Below are 8,098 nucleotides of genomic sequence, written 5' to 3' on the forward strand. Positions count from 1 at the left end.
ATGTGTCCACCTTTATAATATACAGAAGAGTTACACTGCCCTAAAAACCTTTTGTGATCACCTATTCATTAGTACCCCCAGCCTCAACCCTTTGCAACCACTGATTATTTTACTGTCATCATATTTTTACTTTTTCCAGAATGTCCTATAGTAGGGCTCATGAAGCATGTAGACTTTTCAGATTAGCTTCTTTCACTTAGGGATATGCATTCAAGTATATGTCATGTGTCTTGATGGCTTCATGGCTCATTTCTTTTTAGCACTGAATACTATTCCATTGTCTGGATGTACCAGAATTTCTTTATCCATTCACCTACCTAAGGACATCTTGGTTGCTTTCAAGTTTTGACAATAATGAGCAAAGCTGCTATAAACATCGCTGTGCAGGTTTTTTTTTTTTAATGAATATGGGTTTTCAACTGATTAGGGCAAATACAAAGGAGCATGATTACCGAATTACATGGTAAGAGGATATTTAGTTTTGTAACAAACTGCCTTATTGTCTTTCAGAATGCCTGTACTAGTTTGCATTCCCATCAGCCATGAATCAAAGTTCCTGATTCTCCACATCCTCTCAGTATTCAGTGATGTCCTTGTTTTGGGAATTTGACCATTCTTATACATGTGTTGTGGTATCTCATTGCTATTTTAAAGCCCTTTCCTTTTCAAGCATTTTAATTTTTAAAGTTCCCTTCGTTTTCTCTTATCCTATGCCCCTTGAGTGAGTAGCCAGTCTTTAGTTTTGTTCATTTGTAGTTAAAACAAGCTGTGGTGAGGTTGATTGGAAGGCATGTTGGAACAGGGCCTGAGGATTTTTAATTGTATGAAAGGAGCTCTTAATGCTCAACATGAACCTCAACTCAGAATTTGGGCCTGTTTTCATTTACATTTTTAAAGGTAAATTAAATGATAGAAGGGACATATCCCAGGTAGGGTGTGCTTTTCTTGTGTATCACATAGGAGAGAACCTTTCTTTTTCTTTCTCTTCAGAAACATAGAAATCACACACACTGCAGGACTTCCAGAAATAACTCACCAGCTGAATCTTGAGAGTGAAGAAGCTGGAGATTTGCTGAGGTGTTTGAACTGCTGGGATGATATAAGTATCCCAAAGAACAAGAAATGGTGTTGCCTAAAGGCCAGGATGACAGGTCCAAAGAAGATATTGTGAAGTTATTGGAATATATGGTGAATAACATTCCATCCAATGACAGGCACATGTTCAAAACAACCCAGTCACTGATGGACTGGGAAAAAGTAGCTTTTAAAGATTTTCCTGGGGAAATGTGCAAACTCAAATGGGTAGAAATTTCTTATAACTTGAGAAAGTTTTGCACTTTGAAAGAATTAGTCCTGGAAGCAAAGGAAAATGTTGACAATCCTTACAAATGCAGAAAACACAAGAAGCGTCCTGATTTACCCAAGAAGCCCTTGACAGCTTACCTCTGCTTTTTCAAAAAGATGCAACTCCAGTACACCAAAAACACCCTAAGCTGAGCAACCAGGAGCTGACCAAGGTTCTGTCTGAGGAATACAAGAAGCTTCCAGAGCAGCTGAAGCTGAAATATAGTCAAGATTTCTAGAAGGAGAAACAGAAGTTTAAGGAGAAAATGACTCTGTTCAGAGAACAGCACCCTGATCTGGTCCAGAGCTCCACGAAATCTGATGTCCCCAAAGGAAGCCAAATCAAAGTGCCAAAGAAGTTTCAGGGAAATGTGCAAAAAGTGGTCTCCCCCCAAAACAGTTTATTCATGAAGAGCCCAAGAAGCCACCTACGAATGGCTATCACAAGTTCCACCAGGATTTGTGGTTGAGTAGGGAGCTGAAAGGGTTGCCCTGAGGGAGCACGTGGTAGAGATTAGTAGATGCTGGCAGCGTGTCCCACAGAACCAGAAGGAGCATTATAAGAAGGAGGCTGAGGAACTGCAGAAACAGTACAAGGTGGACCTTGATCTCTGACTCAAGAGTCTGTCTCCTGAAGAACATGCTTATTACAGAGAGACAACCTATTTGAAGCGTAAGAACATGAACATGATGGGAGACCCTAATCCCAAGATTAGGAGGATGGATCTGCAGTCCCCATCATCAGGGAATCTGCAGGGAGGGCTTAGACTGGGCCAGGGGCTTCAGGCTCCAGAGACAGAATTATCAGATATGATTGGAGAATATTTTCCTGCCTCAGGGAGATCAGAGGAAAATAAGGAAGATGAACAAGAGGAGAAAGGCAGCAACTCCTCAGACCACAGCAGTAGGTGAAGATGAAGATTGTGTCTGAGGACAGTGGCTGCAGCTCATCTACCTCAGGGGAATCCTCTGGCTCCGATTCCAGCTGAGCTTTTTTCACAACCTGAACAAAGAACTCCCCAGCAAAAGGCCATGGCATCTGGGCTTCCCTGATGGTGCAGTGGTTGAGAGTCCGTCTGCCGATGCAGGGGACACGGGTTCATGCCCCAGTCTGGGAGGATCCCACATGCCGCGGAGCGGCTGGACCCGTGAGCCATGGCCGCTGAGCCTGCGCGTCTGGAGCCTGTGCTCCGCAACAGGAGAGGCCACAACAGTGAGAGGCCCGCGTACCGCAAAAAAAAAAAAAAAAAAAAAAAAGGCCATGGCATCTTCATCAAATGGAAGGGCTCTTCTCCCTGTGCCCTTTCATTGCCTTCCTTCTTTCCTTCCCTCTTCAATACAAAGTATGACCAGTTGGGAAAAAGACATCTCGTGCAGTAATTTCTGGTTCCTCTCTGTACCCCAAGTCCACCCCCAGAGACAGTCAATGCCATGAATACTCTTGGAATAAACAATGATCTGATTGGGCTGCCGTACACTCTGGACTAGGCTGAGTTTCCTGAACAGAGAAGTTTTATTTTCCTCACCTTCTGCTGCCAGAGCTGTGAGGGAGCCCCGAGGAGTCTGTGACTCCTCCCTTCTCTGTGATCCTGTCCCTTAGGACTTCTGCATGGGAACAGGGAATGGGAAGATTTGATTGACTGGAGGTAGGAGAGTTGCCTTTAAGAAGATTATCAAGCTCCTGATGTCTCTCTCCCTGCTCTGTGAAGTGAGAAGTTGGCCCTTCCCTATCTTGCTAGTGGCAGGGGCATGCGAGCAGCAGCATTTCTATATGTATATCTATCGCTTAGCTGTCACTGAGATTGTTCTTACTGATTTCAAAAATTAGAAATTAATTTTTAGAACTTCATCATTTCCATTTGAATTAACTCCTCCTTAAAATCAGTCTCCTTTGACTCTTGGCACTAATTTTCCAGGCCATGTCTAAATTTATTTTGGTTCTGCCCCAATCCCTTCCTCATGCTCCAGGTTGTAAGTGAATAATGTTTTCACCATACACTTGATTTATGTGTATTACGTTATGAGTTTGTACGTGTTGTGTGTATAAGTATTTTAGTCCATAGGCTACTAAACTTTTTGGAATTAATGTACAAATATGACACTGCTTTTATTATTTTGGTTTACTGATATATATATATATATATATATATATGTTTAACATCCTTAGTGCAGTATAATTACTTTACAGTGGTGTGTTAGTTTCTGCTTTACAACAAAGTGAATCAGCTATACATATACATTTATCTCCATATACCCTCCCTCTTGCATCTCCCTCCCACCCACCCTATCGCACACTTCTAGGTGGTCACAAACCACCGAGCTGATCTCCCTGTGCCATGCGGCTGCTTCCCACTAGCTACTTATTTTACGTTTGGTAGTGTATATATGTCCATGCCACTCTCTCACTTCATCCCAGCTGACCCTTCCCCCTCCCTGTGTCCTCAAGTCCATTCTCTACATCTGCGTCTTTATTCCTGTCCTGCCCCTATGTTCTTCAGAACCTTTTTTTTTTTTAGATTCCATATATCTGTGTTAGCATATGGTATTTCTTTTTCTCTTTCTGACTTACTTCACTCTGTATGACAGTCTCTAGGTCCATCCACCTCACTACAAATAACTCAATTCCATTTCTTTTTATGGCTGAGTAATATTCCATTGTATATATGTGCTATTCCTCGGTTGATGGACATTTAGGTTGCTTCCATGTCCTGGCTATTGTAAATAGAGCTGCAATGAACATTGTGGTACATGTCTCTTTGTGCACTATGGCTTTCTGAGGGTACATGCCCAGTAGTGGAAACGCTGGGTCGTATGGTAGCTCTATTTTTAGCTTTTTGAGGAACCTCCATACTGTTCTCCATAGTGGCTGTATCAATTTACATTCCCACCAACAGTACAAGAGTGTTCCCTTTTCTCCACACCCTCTCCAGCATGTATTGTTTCTAGATTTTTTGATGATGGCCGTTGTGACCGGTGTGAGATGATACCTCATTGTAGTTTTGCTTCCCATTTCTCTAATGATTAGTGACGTGGAGCATCCTTTCATGCGTCTGCTGGCAATCTGTATATCTTCTTTGGAGAAATGTCTATTTAGGTCATCTGTCCATTTTTGGATTGGGTTTTTCTTTTTTGATATTGAGCTGCATGAGCTGCTTGTATATTTTGGAGATTAATCTTTTGTCAGTTGCTTCATTTGCAAATATTTTCTCCCATTCTGAGGGCTCTCTTTTCCTCTTGTTTATGGTTTCCTTTGCTGTGCAAAAACTTTTAAGTTTCATTAGGTCCCCTTTGTTTATTTTTGTTTTTATTTCCATTTCTCTAGGAGGTGGGTCAAAAAGGATCTTGCTGTGATTTATGTCATAGAGTGTTCTGCCTATGTTTTCCTCTAAGAGTTTATAGTGTCTGGCCATATATTTAGGTCTTTAATCCATTTTGAGTTTATTTTTGTGTATGGTATTAAGGAGTGTTCTAATTTCATTCTTTTACATGTAGCTGTCCAGTTTTCCCAACACCACTTATTGAAGAGGTTGTCTTTTCACCATTGTATATTCTTGCCTCCTTTATCAAAGATAAAGTGACCATATGTGTGTGGGTTTATCTCTGGGCTTTCTATCCTGTTCCACTGATCTACACTTCTGTTTTTGTGCCAGTACCATATTGTCTTGATTCCTGTAGTTTTGTAGTATGTTCTGAAGTCAGGAAGCCTGATTCCTCCATCTCCATTTTTGTTTCTCAAGATTGCTTTGGCTATTTGAGATCTTTTTGTTTCCATAAAAATTGCGAAGTTTTTTTTCTAGTTCTGTGAAAAATGCCGTTGGTAGTTTGATAGGCATTGCACTGAATTTGTAGATTGCTTTGGGTAGTATAGTCTATTTCACAATGTTGATTCTTCCAATCCAAGAACATGGTATATCTCTCCATCTGTTTGTGTCATCTTTAATTTCTTTCATCAGTGTCTTATAGTTTTCTGCATACAGATCTTTTGCCTTCTGAGGTAGGTTTATTCCTAGGTATTTTATTCTTTTTGTTGCAATGGTAAATGGGAGTGTTTCCTTGATTTCTCTTTCAGATATTACATCATTAGTGTATAGGAATGCAAGAGACTTCTATGCATTAATTTTGTATCCTGCTACTTTACCAAATTCATTGATTAGCTCCAGTAGTTTTCTGGTAGCATATTTAGGATTCTTTAAGTATAGTATCATGTCATCTGCAAACAGTGACAGTTTTACTTCTTCTTTTCCAATTTGGATTCCTTTTATTTCTTTTTCTTCTCTGATTGCTGTGGCTAAAACTTCCAAAACTATGTTGAATAATAGTGGTGAGAGTGGGCAACCTAGTCTTGCTCCTGATCTTAGTGGAAATGGTTTCAGTTTTTCACCTTTGAGAATGATGCTAAATGTGGGTTTGTCATATACGGCCTTTATTATGTTGAGGTAAGTTCCCTCTATGTGTACTTTCTGGAGTGTTTTTATCATAAATGGGTGTTGAATTTTGTTGAAAGCTTTTTCTGCATCTACTGAGATGATCATATTGTTTTTATCCTTCAGTTTGTTAATATGGTGTATCACATTGTTTGATTTGTGTATATTGAAGAATCCTTGCATTCCTGGGATAAACCACACTTGATGATGTTGTATGTTCCCCTTAATGTGCTGTTGGATTCTGTTTGCTAGTATTTTGTTGAGGATTTTTGCATCTATGTTCATCAGTGATATTGGCCTGTAGTTTTCTTTTTTTGTGACATCTTTGTCTGGTTTTGGTATCAGGGTGATGGTGGCCTTGCAGAATGAGTTTGGGAGTGTTCCTCCCTCTGTTATATTTTGGAAGAGTTTGAGAAAGATAGGTGTTATCTCTTCTCTAAATGTTTGATAGAATTCACCTGTGAAGCCATCTGGTTCTGGGCTTTTGTTTGTTGGAAGATTTTTAATCACAGTTTCAATTCCAATGCTTATGATTGGTTTGTTTCTATTTTCTATTTCTTTCTGATTCAGTCTCGGAAGGTTGTGCTTTTCTAATAATTTGTCCATTTCTTCCAGATTGTCCATGTTATTGGCATAGAGTTGCTTGTAGTAATCTCTCATGATCCTTTGTATTTCTGCAGTGTCAGTTCTCACTTCTCCTTTTTCTTTTCCAATTCTATTGATTTGAGACTTCTCCCTTTTTTTCTTGATGAGTCTGGCTAATGGTTTATCAATTTTGTTTATCTTCTCAAGAAACCAGCTTTTAGTTTTATTGATCTTTGCTATTGTTTCCTTCATTTTTTTCCCATTTATTTCTGATCTGATATTTATGATTTCTTTCCTTCTGCTAATTTTGGGTTTTTTTGTTCTTCTTTCTCTAATTGCTTTTGGTTTAAGGTTAGGTTGTTTATTTGAGGTGTTTCTCACTTCTTGATGTAGGATTGTATTACTATAAACTTCCCTCTTAAAACTGCTTTTGCTGCATCCCATAGGTTTTGGTTTTCGTGTTTTTATGGTCATTTGTTTCTAGGTATTTTTTGATTTCCTCTTTGATTTCTTCAGTGATCTCTTGGTTATTTAGTAGTTTGTTGTTTAGCCTCCATGTGTTCGTACTTTTTACAGATTTTTTTCCTGTAATTGATATCTACTCTCATATTGTTGTGGTTGGAAAAGATACTTGATACAATTTCAATTTTCTTAAATTCACCAAGGGTTCATTTGTGACCCAAGATATGATCAATCATGGAGAATGTTCCATGAGCACTTGATAAAAAAGTGTATTCTGTTGGTTTTGGATGGAATGTCCTATAAATATCAATTAAGTCCATCTTGTTTAATGTATCATTTAAAGCTTGTGTTTCCTTATTTATTTTCATTTTGGTTGATCTCTCCATTGGTGAAAGTGGCATCTTAAAGTTCGCTACTATGACTGTGTTACTGTCTATTTCCCCTTTTATGGCTGTTGGCATTTGCCTTATGTATTGAGGTGCTCCTATGTTGGGTACATAAATGTATACAATTGTTATATCTTCTTCTTGGATTGATCCTTTGATCATTATGTAGTGCCCTTCTTTGTCTCCTGTAATAGTCTTTATTTTAAAGTCTATTTTGTGTTACATGAGAACTGCTACCCCAGCTTTCTTTTGATTTCTGTTTGCATGGAATATCTTTTTCCATCCCCTCACTTTCAGTCTGTATGTGTCCCTAGGTCTGAAGTGTGTCTCTTGTAGACAGCATATATATGGGTCTTGTTTTTGTATCCATTCACCCACTCTATGTCTTTTGGTTGGAACATTTTATCCATTTACATTTAAGGTAATTATCGATATGTATGTTTCTATTGTCATTTTCGTAATTGTTTTGGGTTTGTTATTGTAGGTCTTTTCTGTCTCTTGTGTTTCCTGCCTGGAGAAGTTCCTTTAGCATTTGTTGTAAAGCTGGTTTGGTGCTGCTGAATTCTCTTAACTTTTGCCAGTCTGTAAAGAAAATTTTAATGATGATAGAATACTTTTTCTATGTATTAGCTATTTCACTCATGTATTTGTTCATTCATTTGCCTTATATTTATTTTTGTTCTGTTCTAAGTGCTTCATTGGATAGTGGGAATATAGTAGTAAATAAGTCAAAGGCTATCCTTACTCTCTCAGAATTTTCAGTCTGCAGTAAAAAGTATCTAGTGATTTGGGGAAAGTTTGTTGAACATTATGATGAGATGACATATGCTCAGAGAGTGTGTTATAAGAGGAACTATACTGGTCTGTGGAATCAGGAAAAACTTTCTGGAAAAGCTG

General features: G+C 38.7%; 1 pseudogene across 1 annotated transcript; it reads left to right on the forward strand.

The window, feature by feature from the left end:
* The first annotated feature begins 878 nt into the window (after positions 1-878).
* Positions 879-2,256, forward strand: LOC307181335 (upstream-binding factor 1-like protein 1; annotated as a pseudogene). Its single transcript has one exon. The product of its transcript is annotated as an upstream-binding factor 1-like protein 1 (transcript).
* Positions 2,257-8,098: the final 5,842 nt, after the last annotated feature.

The sequence above is a fragment of the Stenella coeruleoalba genome, assembly GCF_951394435.1.
Source record: "Stenella coeruleoalba genome assembly, contig: scaffold_287, whole genome shotgun sequence".
Taxonomy (NCBI): domain Eukaryota; kingdom Metazoa; phylum Chordata; class Mammalia; order Artiodactyla; family Delphinidae; genus Stenella; species Stenella coeruleoalba.